Source organism: Cupressus sempervirens, chromosome 7, assembly GCF_028749045.1.
Source record: "Cupressus sempervirens isolate cs-2001-9-10 chromosome 7, ASM2874904v1, whole genome shotgun sequence".
NCBI classification, from domain to species: domain Eukaryota; kingdom Viridiplantae; phylum Streptophyta; class Pinopsida; order Cupressales; family Cupressaceae; genus Cupressus; species Cupressus sempervirens.
In genome coordinates, this window is record NC_143124.1 from 819397974 (window position 1) to 819417161 (window position 19188).

Here is a 19188-nt window from a genome sequence, read left to right on the forward strand (position 1 = left end):
TATATCAAGCCCAATACTGTCTACAAAGGATTATATTACACTGAAAAGTTAAAATTTTGTTTCAAAGGTTTACTTTTAAGGTAATCTTTCAACTCATGCACCACCTTAGCATCTTTAATAAAGAAAACAACATAATAGTCTATGCCATTCTCAACTCCAAATTTAATATCATCCCAATCTTTATCTGTGAAAAAAAAAAAAGAAATAGATTTTATCAAATACCAAATTAAGCTATCTCAGATGCTGTGTTGGTCAAAACAACTCATCACATATACAAGTAACAACAAAATAAAAATATTACACATATTTCAAGATTGATAAACATATCATTCAATTATATTCTAGGTAACTTCAATCAATCAATATAAGGTACAAAAAAGGGAAATCACAATGAAATCAAAGTCCCTAAGAAAGAAGCAGATTGAGATGTACATGTCAATAAGCAACATAAATCTAATTTTGTATGCATGTGTGAGAGTTGATAAAATGGTCTTAAGCTATAATGGAAGGCAGGGTAGCACTTTTTCCATGCACATTTAAGGGTCATCATGATTTAAGCTCTCCTCCATCGATTACTTCACAAATTATAGAATCTGATGTTTTTGACTTCACTTGTAGTGACATCATCCCTCCTAGAGAAATTCAAATAATGATAAGAAATAGAAAGCTATGAAAATGTTGTGAATAACATTAGTAACTCTATTCTTTTCAGCTAATAAATGAATTTTCAAGCTAGCACAAGAGAACGTACCATCAACAAGTAGTGTGTCTCCTTTCTCCACATCATTCACAAAATCATCATAATTCACGCTTACAAAGTCTTCAGAGCCCTCTCCTCTTTTGATTGTGAAAGTAAACTCTTGGCCCTTTGTGAGCATGATAGGCTATGGTAGATCTCCACTTCTGACTTCAAGGCCCTATAATAAAATGATCTTTTAATTTATTGTTTGAGCAAAGGACTAACTCAAAAGACATATCAAAAAGGGGGTTATCTGATAAATTGCACCTAAAACACAAAAAATGACTATTAATAATGTAGATTTATTTTAATTTAGGATGAAAAAAAGTGAAACATATTTCAAATCTACATCTTTTCTAATTGGCTAACAGTGCTGCAATATGAAAATAACCCACATTATGATGTTTTCAAACAGTTAGTTCCAGCAGCAACCTGTATATAATAAAGGAGTTTCAACACCTATGCAACTCTAGATGAAAGAAAATCTTGTATGATCTTAAATATTTCATGCATATTGATAATATTCTCCTATTATAAGATTTCATGCATATTGATAATAATAAACTTAGATATCATTTATTAAAAAAACTCTCAGACATTAGCAATAGAAAATGCTTCCTATTTAAATTACTTGCCAACAAAATAAGCGTCTCACATTCCAAATTAAAGCCCAGAAATAGTTATAGCAAATGCATAGAAACAAATCCAAGCCTAGATCAAGATAGCTCAAGTCCATATGAAATGTCTCAATGATTGAGTTTCTATATATAGTTATCTTATTTTAGGGCACCAAAATGGGTTTTATCCCATCACACAAGTAAATGATCTATTAAAATATCCTAGATTTGTAATTGTAAAGCTTTTCTTTGAAAAAAATGCCACAATCAAATTGTGAACTAGAGAATAGTGGAAGGCCACATAGGCAATTACTTCCCACAAATACTATGATAAGAAAAGATAATGCTCATGTTGGTCTAATATTTTGCGTATCAAATTTTCTTTGAATCATAAAAAAAATTAGATGAGAATCCTCTTGAAGTCATAGGGTTTTAGGTTTTTGTCTAGTGTATTTTGATACCTTTGAAAGTCTGTGAAAAACCCTAGGTTTGGCTTTTAAAATTTACCCTGGCGTTAATTCTTTTTGAAAAAAGGGGACGAAGAATGGATATTATTCTCCTACCTATTTGGACATTGTGGTTGAGTTTTATGAAAAAGGGTTTTAGTCCTACCGTCGGATCCGATTTGAATCCACAGTTGTCGCATACTCACTATGGCAAGATGCTCATATGTTATGCATAGCAAGATACTGATCAATGAAAAATTACCTGTGATATTGAAAAGTGGAATCTGATGCCGCAAAATGTGTTCATGGGATGATCTTATGACCACGTGATACGTCCCAAACCTGTCAATTTCAAGAAGGAATGCATGTGCGAAAAAACATGCAAGTGGTGTCACCGGAGTTCAAATTTATCTGGCAATTTGCCAAGTCTCTAACAGGAAATACTTGTGATTTGTCGGTGGCGATATAGAAAATGCCTAAATTTTCCAAAGACAGCGTCCTTCTAAGGTAAGAAGTAATTTTGGAGGATCCCAATGAAGATATGGTGCACATTTTACTTTTTTCCCTCTGCAAGTTAATGTCTTTTGTAGTTTCTTTTTTTGGGCATTATTTTTAAAATGGTTATCGAAACTCGCCATATCGCTAGCCGAGTTTGTTGGTATCTATGTTGGTAGCGATGTAGCAATTGCTCAAAAACTGGTAATGTAACTAAAACTCCTCAAAGGTGGACCCTGAATGAGTGACGTGATAAGGTTGAGTTGTGTAGATCGAGTTACACGGTGGCATCCCATTGAGCATCTTTGAGCAGGAAGATTTTGATTCATTAGAATTCTCCATATCGCTAGCTAGATTGTTGGTTTTTATGTCGGTAGTGATATAGCGACCCACTTGAAAGTCACAGACACAGTGAGGCCCAAGACATGTGATGTCATGTAGGGATTAGAAAATATATATATATATATGTGCCAATGTGTTGAGCTAGTTGAGCAACAGCAATATCATGGACCCACTTCCCGTGTACTAGGTATGAAGATTTTTGATCCTAAGATTGAGCCAGGATCAAAGGGTGGCATTGACTCGCTATTAAGAAGTGCTTGGAAGTTAAGTATAGCAAGTTAGCGAGTGTGGCCCACTACTATTGAAGTAAAATTGTTGTCCACAACATCAAGTCTAGATCAACGATGCTCATTGACTCGCTATAAAGAGATGTGCAAAAATTAGGTATAGCAAGTTAATGAGTAATGGACCCACCATTGTGTTCTTAAAGGTTGTTTCAATTATCTACCACATGATTAAAGTAAGATAAGTGATCATTGCTAACTCGTTGTGGAAAGGTGCTCGAGAATTATGTATAACGAGTTAGCGAGTTGATGACATGTGTCTGTAGTCATCCATAGGCCTAGTTTGAAGTGCCAGCCTTGAAGGAAAGGTACAAGTGGAGGTATTTTATTGGCTTGACTGCCAATATTTTAAGAAGAAAGCTGAGTCAACTTAGTTGTCATTCCCAGATCATAGGATTTTTCAAGGATTAACGGCATAAGTTTAAAAAAGAAAGTGTGATGCCACTCTATTTTTCTATTCAACGCATTTATCATAAGTGAAAGATTTGCGTGTGGGAGAAATAGAGTATAGCACAGAGATTTTCATTAATTCTAGTCCCATGCAAATAGAGATTGCAAATTTTCTAAGCACAAGAGCCTGATTGATTGTGTTGTGTTAAGCCTGGTAAAGACATGAAACTATTCTTCTATCATTCAAGAGAAATTTTAGAAGTTCAGAGAAGAACAAGTTCAGCAAGTCAAGTAAGTACTCATATTATAACATCTATGGTATTCCAATTCTCTCACTACTGTCAAAATGCCTCCTAAGAAACCATTCTCTAGGAAAATTAATTATATGGATAGGAATGTCCATGATGATTTATTAGAATTACTCCGAGAATCTACTATATGTAGAACAAGAATTTTAGTGTGCAAAGAACATTAACAAATAAAGTAAGCATTCACAAACCAAAAAAACTAAATTCACATATATGCTTAGACAAAGAAAGCAAACAAGAAGTGCAAACCTCACAAGAGAAAACACTCCATGCTTTCTTGATTTTGTAGATGTGTCCTTTTTCTATGGATGTATGCTCAAGATGCTCAAAAGCTGCTTCAATGGAGATGGGTAATGGCAAATTGGTAGCTTTGTGAGCTCTCAATTTGGCATTATAAGGGTATGGGTATGGCTTTTGGCTCTCAAAAGGGCATGGTAACTTTAGCTCAAAGATTGTTGATGAAATGGCTTGGGATGGGATTCAATTTATAGGCTAAGGGGTAGAGGGATGGAGGGCTTAGATGCAAGGATGGATGAAGGCTTAAGGAGGGCTAGGATGCACTCAAAGGAGAGCACATGGATTGTGCTTGTTTAGCACCAATGGGAAGGTGACACTTGTCACAAGGAGGATGAGTGTGAGAGGGTAGGGTAAAGGGTTGGTTAAAGGCATGATGAGTGGGGTTGAGTATGTAAGAGGGATGTAAGAGGAATGAGTGTGGAAGAGGGAAGAGTGTGGAAGATGGGTGTAAGAGTCATGAGTGGGCTTGTAAGAGTCTTTTATGTTTTGTAAGAGCACTCATGACTTAGTGGTTGGATTTTTTGAGGGGAGACTTTGGTTTGGATTAGGAAAGTCTTAAACTTGTTTAAGGAATGTGACAACATTAGGGGGTGGATTAGGCTTGGGTTTAAGATTAGATTAGGGATGTTAGAGATGTGCAAGTGGATGGCATTAATGAGGGTGGGTGAGTTAGTGGCTAAGCTTGGTTAGTATGGGTGGATGGGGTGGATTAGGCTAAATGGAGGATTAGAGATAGGTTAGGGGTTTTTGAATTTGAGGATTTCATTTATCAAATAGATTTATTTAATAAATGGGGATTTTTGGAATTAGATAGGAGAAACGGATTTAATTGATAAATAATAGATTATTTGATTTATCAATTAGGACTATAGATGATTAATTAAATTAATCAACTAGGGGATGACAAAGGATTAATTAAATAGAAGCTTAATTAATAATGCCCTTTTTAGATAACTAAATAGGATTACTAAAATAGTGTAATCGAATTTAGGTGTCTACACTATAGAGCTTGCACAAGTTAAAAAGTTAATTTCGTTAAACCCTAGGCTTAAAATTTTTGATGGCCTATATGACAAGGGGAACTAGGTTAGGGATGCAACAACTACTCAAACTGGCCTTATCTTGTTTAAAAAGTGGTTTTCAAAAAGAAAGTTGTTTGCCCCGCCTGCTAATGTCTGGAATTTTGATTTGGGAAAGTTAGTAGTCCCAAGTGTTTTCATGGATTATGATTTTCTTGAAGCCATTGCTAAGAATTATGACCAAGCCATTAGGGTTGTAAGAATAAAAGATGGTATGCCTCTGGTCTCAATTACTCCTAAAGAAATTAGAGAGGTTTTCACCTAGAACCATTATTAGACTACCATGTGCAAATCAATCTGCTAGAATTAGAGAATGAATATAAAGCAAAGAAGGATGTAATTAGGAGAGGTGCACTAAGGGCACATATTGGTACAATAGGAACTTTGCTAGTAATTACTGCAGCTTCTAGAGAGCCTTTTAAGAAGAGTCTTTTCACTTCCTGAGCTATAGAGATATACAGAACCTTATGCTGATTTTTTGGTGAAGATGAGAAAGAATTTATGCCCATTGGTTTCATGTACATGATGGTTTAGATTGCTTCCTTTAGTGTAGATGTTATTTTTTATTTTGCTTCCTTTTTGGCTGAAGAAATTCACATTGGTTTAGCTGGGATTGCAAAGGGCAAGGTGGAAATTTTTTTTGGTCACTACTCTCTATTAATGCATATGTTTTTGTTCAAAGGAGTGACATATTTTGGTAATGATATGGAACTAAACAGAGAGGACAATGGAGAAATATTGTCAGTCTAGTTGTGGAGTGCAGATATGACCTGGGATGCAAGTAATGCTAGTTTTGTCAGATTTGATCGATATTTTGCTGCTAAATTGAGATACCTCATTGAGTGACAATCCCAGAATCCCTAGAGTACTAATGAGTCTCACCAAGCCTATGGATAACCCCCATGACTTGAAAGTTTCACATAATTGGGGAGATATCATCCCCTACCCTATTTCTACTATTTTTAGAATCTATGGTTTCAAGGGGAACCCTCATGTTTTGCCTTACCAAGTTCCTTTGAAGGTGGAAATGGCTGAAGTTTTATGGCAGTTAGGGGGAGTGGAAGAAATGATTTTGTTGAAAAGGAAATTAGGGTCAATTTTCCCTACCTGCATAGTGGTCCATCAGTTTGTGATTACAAAAGGGGGATGGATCTTTTTGTATAAAATTTTGGAGCAGTATATGATGGTTGTCTCTCATCCCCATTTTTGTGATTCTAAGGGATTTTTCAATTAGATTTTGAGGCATAGAATCAAGTTGGGACCAGTCAAGCATGATTCTTATTATTCAAAGGATATTATAAGGAATAAATTCTCATTGCAGGAGCCGAAAACTAAAAAGGAAAAATGGAGAGTTTATTTTCAGGTCTTAGAATTCATTCATTGTTTTGATAATAAATATGATCCTTTGGATAATGCTATTATAGAGGCTGACAAAATAAGTAAGCTCATGAATACCTTCCCTAAAATAATGGAGGTCATGAATGAAAAGAAACAAATTTTTATTGATTCATATCCTAATAAGGCCAAAGAGGTCATGAGGAGGTTGGCTTTCACTCCAAATGTGAGAACTAATAAAATAATTGTACAAAAGAGGCCCAAATATACTATAATTCAGAATAAAAGGGTTCCTATAGACCAGGGTAAACAAATAATAGGATCTACCATTATAGCCCAAGAGGAGAGACTTGAAGAGTCTAGTCCTAAGAGGCAAAAGGTAATGATAGAAGAAAGGCCTCAAGATGAGTAATATTCACCCACCCAATCCCCTTTGAGGATTGGAGAAGAGCAGCTCACTAGTGAATAGGTTGAACAAATGGGATCACAGGGAAATATTTTTATCACTCAAGCAGAATTAGATGAGGGTAACCCTCCAGAACTTCCTCTCCCAATTTTGGATCTAACAATAGCTAATTATAGAGGCAGGGAGTTGGACCATGTATTAGAGCAGACAAGTCATCAATTTTTGACTGATGACAATTTTGTGAAATCAAGGGTTTTTCAGCAGTTTGTATGGAGGACAAACATGAATGTTTTCGAGGAGAAATGTAAAATGATGAAAACAGAGCATCTAGAAATGGATGAAACTTCCATGCAAAACCAAATTAAAGAAGAAATGATGAAGGAATTGTAGAATATAAGCCTTGAGGAGGGGAGGAAAATGATAAAGGCATCTAACATTTTATTATTGCCCAATTAGGATATTGCAAATGCATTAATTTTCAATTTTGTTTCAAGTAGATTGGAGTTGCAAGACCCAAATAGAAGAGACTTCCAAGGCACTTCATTCATTGAAGATCAAGATGCATTGGTTAGTTGGTCATTAAGAAAGGGATCTAGAGCCACACCATCACAATTAGATGAGTCTAGGTTGATGGGAAATATACTTGTAAGAAGGGTTGCTGACACTTCACATGTACAGGCAGCATATTGGAATGTGGATTCTTCTAAGTTTCTGTTGGCCATTGCTAAGAAGGAGGAATAGGTTATGTCTGAGTTACAAAATAAATATGAAACACTTCTTGAGGCCTATAATAGGGAGGTAAAAAGGAGAATTGAACTTGAAAACAAGGTAATGGGGAAATCCACAAGGCCAAGAATAGCATACCCCCATCCTCCAGTGGAACGTTTTAAATCCACCCCCCCTTGTAGAGATACCAGACACACCTCAAAGGTCTAAATATTATATAGCTGAGGAATTTGAAGAAGAGAAGAGAAAACTATGGGCCTTACATGTAGAGTTAAATACGCAATATGAGGATAAGCTTAGAAAGGCTCTAATGTATTTAGTGGACAAATTGAGTGGCCCTTATTCTTTGATTAGTTGGCAAAAGTAATAGATATATGGGAGGAATTGAAAACTCATGATGATACCCTCAAGCCTATTGTTAATAAATGGGGAAGAAGGGAAAAGGAAATCACCCTTCTATGTTTTTCAGTTATAAGATCTTCCAATGACCATGTTGAAAAATTGTATGATATTGCTAATGACTCATTAGATTTTGATAACAGGAGAGTTTCTCTGCAACTAAAAATTGTTTCTTATTTGAATAAGTACACGAATCAAAAATTTGATCTATTTCCTTGTGCCTTGGATAGAAAGAAGAAATTGAAAAATAAGGAAGAGTGGAGTAAAGAATTGGATGACCTTTTCTACACAAGGATAAATAAAGTTATTAATGAAAACGGGCATCCCTGGTGGGCCACCATGACAGAGGAATTGGTTAAAGTCCAATTATTTTTTGATTCTTTGAAGCAAGAATTTTTTGGTTTTAAAATAGAGGCTGGTTATATTTTAAGAAAGAAAAATAATATCCTACAGTTTAGCTGGCCGGATGATATACAATTTGACACTTGGATGGCAGATCTTCTCTTGGACAAGCAGTTAGAGGAGAACAGTTTAGATGATGATGAGAAACAAGAAGGCAAGGTGCAATTTATTGATACCTCAGCACCAAAACTGAAAAAAAAAGAAAAGGGGAAAAGGTAATAATGCCTACTCAGGGTGAAAGCAGTGAGAACTCACAAGAGAAAATTGATTTGGAGGTATCACAAGATCATCCTTCTTTGGCTAGCTTGGTAGCCACGTATTCTAAGGAGCTAGAATAATGAGAGACAAATCAAATGTTGATGATTCACAATAAAAATTGGAACGGGCCTACCTGAGTGAATATTTGATACACTTGGCATTTTTTTGTGATAGTTTTTGTCTTTTGTATGATGCTTGGTTCCTTGGACACTTGTCATATCACAATTTCCCTTTGCTTGTTGCAACTCATGCTATATAAATGAGTTTTCAAGGCATTGTAATGGTCTGAGACTTGTGCAATTTTTTGTTTCTTTCAAGAAGAGTACATATTCAGTCGTTCCAATAGTATGTAGAGGTTTTGAGTTTGCTTCCATTGTACTTTTTGATAAGCAAATTGAAATGACAAAAATGGCAATCTATTATAGGCATTCAATTGGTTTTCTATTGGTTATTGTATTAGACATATCAAAAGGATAATACAAAGGGGTAGTTACACTATATCTATGTCATCAATTTCTATCTCCAGTTTATGGGTTTGTTTACTTTGAAGTCATTTAAATAAGGTTTATTTGGCTAAATGCAATCTGGATGGGTTGTATGCTGGTTTTATTGTTGCTTTTAATTCAAGCAATTATATAAATGCTTCAATAAATCAATAGGGTTTATGAGTTCATAAAAGGGATATTGCATAAGAATGGAGATAGGTGATTGCAGTTGATTAATTCTTATACAAGTTATTTGAATTAGATCTCCAGCCAATAGTCAATTTCTTGCCCAATGGATAAGGCACTAGTCCTATAAATCAGAAGTAAACAAGGATGAATTCTGCTGCTGCATATCAAATCATCATACAAAATCAAAATTATTTTCAATCCTATTCAAGAATTATAAATGCTGATCTCAACTCATTTATATCTAATTCCTAAGTCTTAGGTAGCTGCTATTTCCAAGAATATTTGTAAATTTTAGGAGAATTATGACCAAATCTGTTGATAAGGGATGTGTATAAGTTTGAGAGCATTGAAGAATTGAAGCGAGTTGTGTATGTATGTGAGGGTAATAGATGAGAATCATAATGAAACTAAGATAATTTCATACACAGTTGCATTAGAATTATCCCTAGGTATACCCACCTTGGTTTAGCAGAGCCAAAAGAGTAGGAAACCATCATTTGGTTTTATTGAAGTTGGGTTATAGTGATTCATTCATATAGTTGATATTGGGAATTGGCTAATCCCTAAATTGTGTGAGTCATTTCACTATGATATTAAGCATTTTGTTGCTTGATAGTTTCAGCAGTTTGAAACACCAACAGCTCACACACTACTTGAGATCTGAAATAGAACAAGCTTCAGCAATACATTGCAATATATATATATATATATATATATATATATATATATATGGATCTTTTGGCACTATTACTAAAATTGTTTACCTTCTAGGTAAGAACATAAATTTGTTTCAATATAGAAATCTTCAAAAGGAATTTCATATCAGAAAAAAAAAAGTACCAAGAAATAAATTAAATTGCAGTGGACTAGGAATAATATAACACATAAAGAATATTAAACCTCAATTGAACAAAAGAATATATAGTGGCTTCAATAAGACTGATGCTACACCTAAACCATTACTTGTAGCAAGATACTTGAAGATATGTAGTACAAACCATCCCAGAGAACAACCTCTAATTTTTAAAACCTTTCACTTTTACTGGGTGAAGTTCTACTTTTTGCCTTGGCAAAGTCAACCAAGTCTTCAAATAGCTTATCTTCAGGTTTAACTTGTTTGCTAGAAGTTAAAGATTGTTTTGGATATGCATCATTGTAAGTTCCATCATGAATGGAGATGAAAACCAATTTTCCTAACTAGATTCTTATAATGAAAATATGAGAGCACTTCAATTTCATTTTTGAATTCTACTGCACTGTGCACTTGTAGATATCCTTTCTTGTTCCTCTTTGTGCCCACCACTTAGCCCACATTATTGAGTGTCCTATACAAGAAAGTCTTATAGCATTCAATTTACCCAAGATTCTTGGAGTTGTTCCACTATAAGATATGATGAAATCATGAACTAATTGCCTATTATTTAAAAAAATGAGAAACACTATAACAAACTTTGTAGTGCTGCAATAATAGCCAAACCACCAAAGTAGGCATGCTTTCTGGATCATATTCTCTCTTAGACACATATGTAACATCCATTTTGGTTGCAGGTGATTTCTAGGAACTTGGGGTTCACTATCAATTCCAACACCTTCGACTAAAATTTTTGAACAAGTCAAAAGTTGTTCCACTATAATCATTAATAATAAAATCTATCATTGTTCAAGTCAAAAGTTTATCATTAGCAAAAATGGTAGATAATTTTGTTCATGGTCTCAAGGAAAACAAAGACTGCTTGACAATAGCAAGAAACAACAAAAATCACTTAGAAATAGTCTATCACAAAGAAAGACATATTTTTCCCATCATAACACTAGCAGTACTCTACTATCTCATTTTTGGTAATAAAGACACCCCCCAAACATGAAGGATTCACCCCCAAACATCTTCAAACATTAAATGATCCACTGTCTATTAGACTGGTGTCTAATCCAGGCTAAACCTCCATCAGAAATTACCATCGAACACTGCACTTACACCAAGTTTTCCCACTCTCCTACATTTGGTTAATCTAGTACTAATAAATTATCACTACCTCATTCTCTCCCACCAATAACAATGACTACAGGTGGTAGGAGAGAATCTACATTGGAAACTTCAGAATAAGTATAGTTGATTGTGTCTAACCAGTCATTGGTTTGAATGCACCAGTCTATTATTCCTTACTCAACCCACAATGGAAATTAAAAGAATGCATGGACAAGATAACAAAAATAATAAAATGTTCTCATATTAAATATTAGTCAAAATTCATTTGATACATCATAGGAACTCACTGTTCCATGGGACAGAGACTGAATTGCAGAGAATAGGATTATTTTATTGATTAAAAATTTTTCACAATGCCTTGTCTCACCACCCCAACTCTACTTCTCCCACAAACACTCAAAAAATCCCTTCTAAATAACCAAACAATAGTAAACAACCACTACTATCTAACTATCTGACTGTTACAAGTTAGTTATAAACTGAAATTTGTTGTCTAATTTGACACAAAGTGTCAACTTTGACAACTTACAATCGTATATGCCTTTAATATATTTCACTAACCTTTTCAAAGGTTTTATAACTTCACTAACCTTTCCAAAGACACCTAAAACCCTTACAAGATTTTCTTTTCATTTTTTCTACATTTGATACTTTTCTTATAGGTGGACATGTCTATAACAAACATCCAACATGTCTATTCTTAGACTTCATGGAAAAAACCCTACAAACAACGCACAAAAAATGACATGAACCATCCAAACATCTCTAATAGCTTGTGGATATCCCAAAGATGCATAAGTGTATGACTTGTCGAAACCAAAAAGATAAGACTAACTTGTATAACAAATGAATAACCAAAATGATTTTATGTCTGTGTTATGTTTGACAATGATAATGATATTTGGATTCAAGTATGAGGAAATTTGTATCAATCAATTCATTAAATATAATTTGAATAAAAAGAAGATTTTAAGAGATTCAAGAGCATAATTATAAGCCAAATTTGTGGAAGACCTAAATCAAACCTAAGTGAACAGACATGTGAAGGCTTATTTTGAATATGATGAGCAGATCTAAGGCATATTTTTTATGAAGGTATATTCCAAGTTTAGAGAATTTATTGAAAAACATTATTCCAAATCTTGGTGGAGTATTCATAAGTACAAGGCAGATTTTTTGAAGACCTCAAAGGAGATCTAAGGCAAATCTACCTACATTATAAACACTTTTCATTTCAAAGGTCAGTTCCTTCTGCATTGCAGGATTTGAGGTTGGTTTCTCTTGCTAATTGAGTCTACACATTTGTTTGAAGTTATATAGATACATACATACATACATAAATATATGTGTGTGTGTGTGTGTACATACACACACAATTCACCTATGAGGATTTCCATGCTAAATAGTATATGCATCTTGTCTTCTTTTGTTAGACATCAACTATAGGAATGTTTTCTACATTTTTTTCAGTTGACTAAATATATATAATAAAATATGCAACTTTCTATGCCAAACTAACTCCAATGTGGACAAATATCTAATAATTGGGATTCAAACTAAGAAATAACTATATGTTCAAGGAACCAAAAGATGACTGCAATGAGACTATTACAAGTGAAAAAACTTCAGTCTTGTTAAAGAGAATTGGGATGTGTGTTTGAAGACTTAACAAATTTGAGCTTCACTTGGTTTCAAGAATACTATAATATTCTCTACTTAACAAGGTCAACCATGTGAAGGTGGAAGCTCATTTAGCCTCACCCCTCTCCCCATAACACCAATCTAAAGTACCCATTATCATTTAATTACATACTTCATTCTTTCATTCATCCATTTATGAACTATAACATTCAATCAATACAATCACATAACATTCATTAATATGATATAAAATTCATTAATACACAATACTAATCAAAACTTCATTAACACGTAACAATATTCATTAACATAAATTAAAAATCGCTATTTATACGCATCATTCATCAAAAATTACTTAAAACAAAGTTCTTTCATTATCTAACAAGGTTTATCAAAGAAGATTTTTAAAACATCATTTCTTTTTTTTGTTTTTCTGAGCTCTCTTAAGAAAAGCGCTCATAGGACCATCCATATCTGCTTCATTCTCCTCCTTCAAAAGGTTGCTGCACTAAAGGGGGCTCTGTTGCAAGAACAAGTGAATGCGATAAATTGGCATACTCTTTTTCTTTTTGTAACTGTTACAAGTTTGTAATTAAGTACGAGCACAACATAAAATGCATTTTTCTTACCTGAAAATGCCACATCATCTACATTAACATTTTGATATGCCACCGTGTCAACATGTTGAACACTTGGAACATGGTCCACTCCTTCAGCATGATGTTCAACATGCTCTGAAATATTCAAAAAAAGGATACATGTCAAATTCCAATTGAAGATGTTAAATTGTATTCATAATTGCATAATTAATTTCCAATAGAAAATTAAAATCTCCACCACTATAATGCACATCATGGCCTTCATCAGGAGCAGGTTCTGTGGTAGGATATGAAGGTTGTAGTAAAATGTTATGCACATTGTTATGTAGTCAATTTATGTTTAAAACTAATACCAAAAAATAATCTTCTCAACTATTTAATTTAATTTGCTTTTCATCTGACCAATTTACCTGTGAGATATCATTTCTTGCACTAGATTCTTGGGCAAGGCTTACAGATTCTTCACGTAGGTGTGTAACCACAACTTTATAGCCTTCCTTCAAGGCAATTTTTCTCTCTTCATTTGTGACCTCCACATTTAAATCTGTGCCCTATGTTTTTTGCTTGATAACGTTAGTTTTCCATGTATGGTTTCATTAAACAAAATTGTTTGCAACATTATATTAAAAAAAAAATACAAAATTCATTGCTTTACTTACAAGTCAAGCCTGCAGATTCATATAGCCACCGGAGCCAAGTTTGTGTTGGCCAACCTTTTCTATTCTCGCTTTTGTAGCCATGGATGTGTCTTGCAATCTATGAACAATTTCAAACATCTTAGATTATATATTTACAAATATCAATAATTAGTGCATGATTACAATGTACTTAATACTATAATGAAATACCTCTTTTTTCCCTGTGCTGCTTCATTATCTCTATCTTCACATACCCATTTCTCCTTTGCATCTTCTATTATTTCATTCCACTCCATTAGTGGAACCATAGGAGGATGGTCGTACTTTGGGTTATCCTTAAGAGCCCTTCTATATTGATCCCTCACAATCTTTATATACTTTGTTGCACTTTTCAAAAGTAGGCCAGTGTCAAAAATGTTTTTCCCAAATTTCTCCTCAATGGATGCAATCAACTGATTTTTTAATTCCACAGCTTGTAAATTCCACCTTTTTAAAAACAAATAGATTGTTAGATTAATAACTTTAATATATTACAATAAATAGAAGAAAACAAAAATTATGTAGCAATGATATGAAACTATGTACCTTTTATGTATAGTGGGTCCAAATAGTCTCAATGTCATATGAAAAAGATGTTGAAAGAAAGCATTATTACCTACAAAAACATAAAAGATTTATCAGTCCAAAATGAGTAATGTAAAAGTAAACTAAATTTACACTTTAAATAATATCAATTTTAAAGCACCTGGAAGCTTGTGTTCTCTTAATGGAAACATAGTTTTCTTATTCATCAACAATGTCCCTCCATACGAACTAGTACTAATCACACGAACTACTCTAGGAAATGGATCAGCTTCAGTACTTATTGCTCTTTGTTGCTCTATCAATTGAAACATCATACAATTAAATGGCAATTTTAGTACTACTCTCTGTTGGTCTACCTCCCTGCCTATGTCCATGTCTCTCTATGTGTGGCTATATATATATGTATGTATGTATGTATGTATGTATGTATGTATGTATGTGTGGTGTGTGTATGCATGTGTTTGTGTGTATGCAAGCTTTTGTAGACATCATTTAAGCACTAATGTGCTACTTTGTTGTTCATCAACTTGTAGAAAGACATTACAAAATATAACACATTACAAAATATAGCAAAACAAGGTTTTACTAGTTCTACTAGGCATAGACGATGATATTTGCATGGTCCTTGTTGCCGACAATGTAGCAGACAATAGTGGACCACCAACTAAAGGAGGAGTCTGCACTTCATCATGAGCTGAAGAATAGAATATTGTTAGCAAAGAAATTTGCAATGGATAAATATCAAATAGGATACTAGTGAGAAACATCGACACAAAAAAAAGTAAGTGTTATAATGTTGATCAAAACAAACAAAGTGTTACTTACACAAAGGTACTGTGCAACAATCCTGACCATGTTCACCATGTGACCTCGTAACTGGCACATATGTCTATACAAGAAAACATAAAATTAGAGATTGTGATCCATAAGATACTATAAAAGATTAATATCTATTGAACTTCTATTACTGGTTACTTTCAAAGATTGGATTCTGTGGTCCAATTCTATTCTCAGTGCCTCTTTCTTGTCACTTTTGTTACCCTTGATGATAATTTTAACAAGCTCATCAGTGTATCTTTGCATAATTTTTTGGGTGATGAATACAAGGTCAGTACTAAGGCCAATGTCATGTAGATATGATGCTCGTATTTTAGATTGCATTTGATCAGCGATCATTGTAGCTTTTTCCTATCATTTGTGACATCAAATATTCGTATACTTTCATCAAAATAACTCCAAATCCATAAAGAAAAGAACATAATAATAGGACATTTGTTTCTATATTAACATTAAAATTTATAATAATTAATGTTTACCTCTATTGAAGGTGTCTGAGATGGTGCATCTATATCGCCCTGTGAAAAAAATTAGTAAGTCTTAGAAATCAGCCGCAAAATTAAAGCAATAGACTTACCAAAAAAAAATTAATAATAAAGTAGATTGTATATGTAAATCATTTGTCTTAAGTTAAAAATTTAGTGTAACTAATGTTTATATCTAAAAAAATATTTGACATGTTCTACTTAATGTTTATATGTGCACATATGGTTTGGAAAGAAATATTTGATCATACAAGACCCTATCATAGTTGACATTGATCGTATCTGAAGATTTCATTGATCATCATGATCTTCATCCATGTCATCATCATCATCATCATCATCAAACTTGTCACTTTGACCATCATCATCACCACCACCATCTTCATCACCATCATCATCCTCTTGATCACTATCGTCATCATGACCATCATCGCCATGATCATCACCATCTTCATCACCATGATCATGATCTTCATCAGCATCATCATCATCATTATCGTCATTATCATTAGCATGACCAAAATCATCACCATCTTCTTCTTCTTCATCACTAGGTAACTATTTTTCCTGATAATCATTTACTTCCTCTTGTGCTTCTTCAATATCTTCTTCTTCGATCACATCATACTTTACTGGCCTTCCTCTTGGGTCATGTCTAACAACAAATGACCAACCTAGCTTGTCTGGAACACCAAAGTAAAACACTTGCTCACATTGACTTGGAAGAACATAGGGCTCATCTTCGATTGGCTCAAATGACCTTGTATTAATCATAGTAAATCCGCTATCGTGTTCAATAACAGTCCTATCGGAATCATTTCAATTCAATCGTAACCTAAACCATTTGATGAGAAATAGAACTATTTTGAATGAATCAAATTCGCACTCAAGTATATCATCTAAAATGCCATAGTATCAATTTTCAAATTGTTGAGGATGTATGTCAGTTCAAGATGAAATATTGGTGACCGCCAACATAGCACTTATCTCGGAATCACACATTTTCTTCATTTCATCTAACTTTTTTGTGCAAAATTTATAGCCATGGTAGTAAATAACTTTGTAATGTTTGACCTAAAATTATTCAAACATGTCAAAAAATTTCTCATTGATTTGTGAGTTGATATTAAACTTATGTCTCATGATTAGTAATCTTATGCATACCTTTGTATCTCTTAAGCCATATATTAGATCAAGTACCATTGGCATAACATTGGGATCTCCATTACAATGAGCTTCTTTAACCAATGATGCAACACCATCCCATGTTAATGAGTGACCATTTTCTTGAGACTGTTTAATCCACACTGTCATCCAATCAAGATTGTTTGCAATGTACAAGTGTAGTGCATCCCACTCATGACCAACTATAAAGAAGATAATTACACAAGTTAGAAAAAACTTATATATATTGATGATGGATAAGAATTGTTATATTACAAAAAAAAACTTATAATTACCTCTCACCCTCCTCAATCTACCTTTCCCCTTTAGGTACTCCCCTTTGAATTTGTCATTACAGTTGGGATTCCAAATACAATCTACATGGATACCTGCTACAAACTTTGGAAGATATTCACTGATATACACTATGGTTAGGTATATCGTATATCCCTCTATCATAGAACCCTCAGGATGTTCTCTTTGTTGAACCAAGCCCTTCATAAATTTCAAGTGCCTCTCAACCATCCACATTGATCTAGCTTGTACAGGTCCACACAATTCAATCTCCTCAACTTGATGTATGAGGTAGTGTTCTTGAGCATTAAAAAATGTTAGAGGTAAACACTTTTGCATTTCACACATAAGCTGTGGAATTTTTCTCTTCCAATATTTTATATCTTTTTTATCAATTTCTTTAGATGATAACCACCTAAAAGAGATTCAACATGAAAAAACACATAGAGGAGATTTCAAATAAAATTATACAATAGATTTCAAATAAAAAGCTACAAATCTAAGAAAAAATACTCTTCTAACCTCATGTATATTCCAAGATCATATATAACTTGTTTAATATTGTTGTCAAACTATTATGGAAGGGATAGAGGTAGGACGAACTATAATCACTAAAAAATGATCATTTCAATATATTATTAAATAATGCAATTGGTACTACATTCAATCTTACAAATATACCATAAATAGAAAATATGACTTACCTTGAGGAAGGTATGCCAATCATGTGTCTTCAACCCTAGCCCAAAATCACCTTTCTTTGAAAGAAGAGTGCTTATATTTGCAGAAAATCTTGTTGGAATTTTTTTTTTTAATGACTTCTTTTAATGCATCACTTTGTTGCTCCGTTAATAACCAAGGAAGGGCACTTGTATTTATGCAGTCTCCATTCTTATTTGATTCAATGAAAACTTTTAGTGCATGATTAGATTCATGTATGTGAGTACAAATTTTAGCAATTTTTTCTCTATCATGCCTTCCATCCAACATTTTTCATAGTGTCTCTATTACATTCTTTCCAATATGCATAGCATCAAACAAATGTGCGATTGGGAGATCCTTGTAGTATGGTAACCTACTAAATTGAGTAGGATAACTTTTCATTCCTCTAAGAAGTTGGTCATTGATGCCTTGATGACCTTCATGAGTATCAGTTACAGCATTAGTAAATATAAGACAATATCAAAATACAAATTGTAAAATTTGGACGATAAATTGGACATTACCTCGACAATTTAGTTGATCGTATTCCAACTTCCATAAATGAGGTGTGATTCTTCGTGGCCTTGATGATGTCTCTTCTTTCCCATTAAAAAGATATTTTTTGACAATTCAATGCTTATGATTATGGTGGAGAAAGTGTCTAAACTCATCAAACACCTGCTTTCCTAAACTTCTTGAATGATGACATTTCATCTTCGGACCACAAACTGGACATGCAAATTTTCTTTTTGTCTAAAGACCTAAAAGATCATGTATAATTGGATCATGTACAATGATTATGCTCAACTTAAGCATTCGATAGTAATGTGTAAGCACTATAACATACCAAAAAATATGTAATCTTAACAATATAACATACCACAAAAATGAGTTAGCCCAGGGGCATCATGTATTGTCCATACAAGCATTGCATGGAATTCAAATTGTCGATGTCCTATTGGTCTAGAGATGTCATACATAGTGATGCCATTCCATAACTTCAACAACTCATCAATTATGGGCTCAATATACATGTTCATATGTTTAACTTGGTATTTA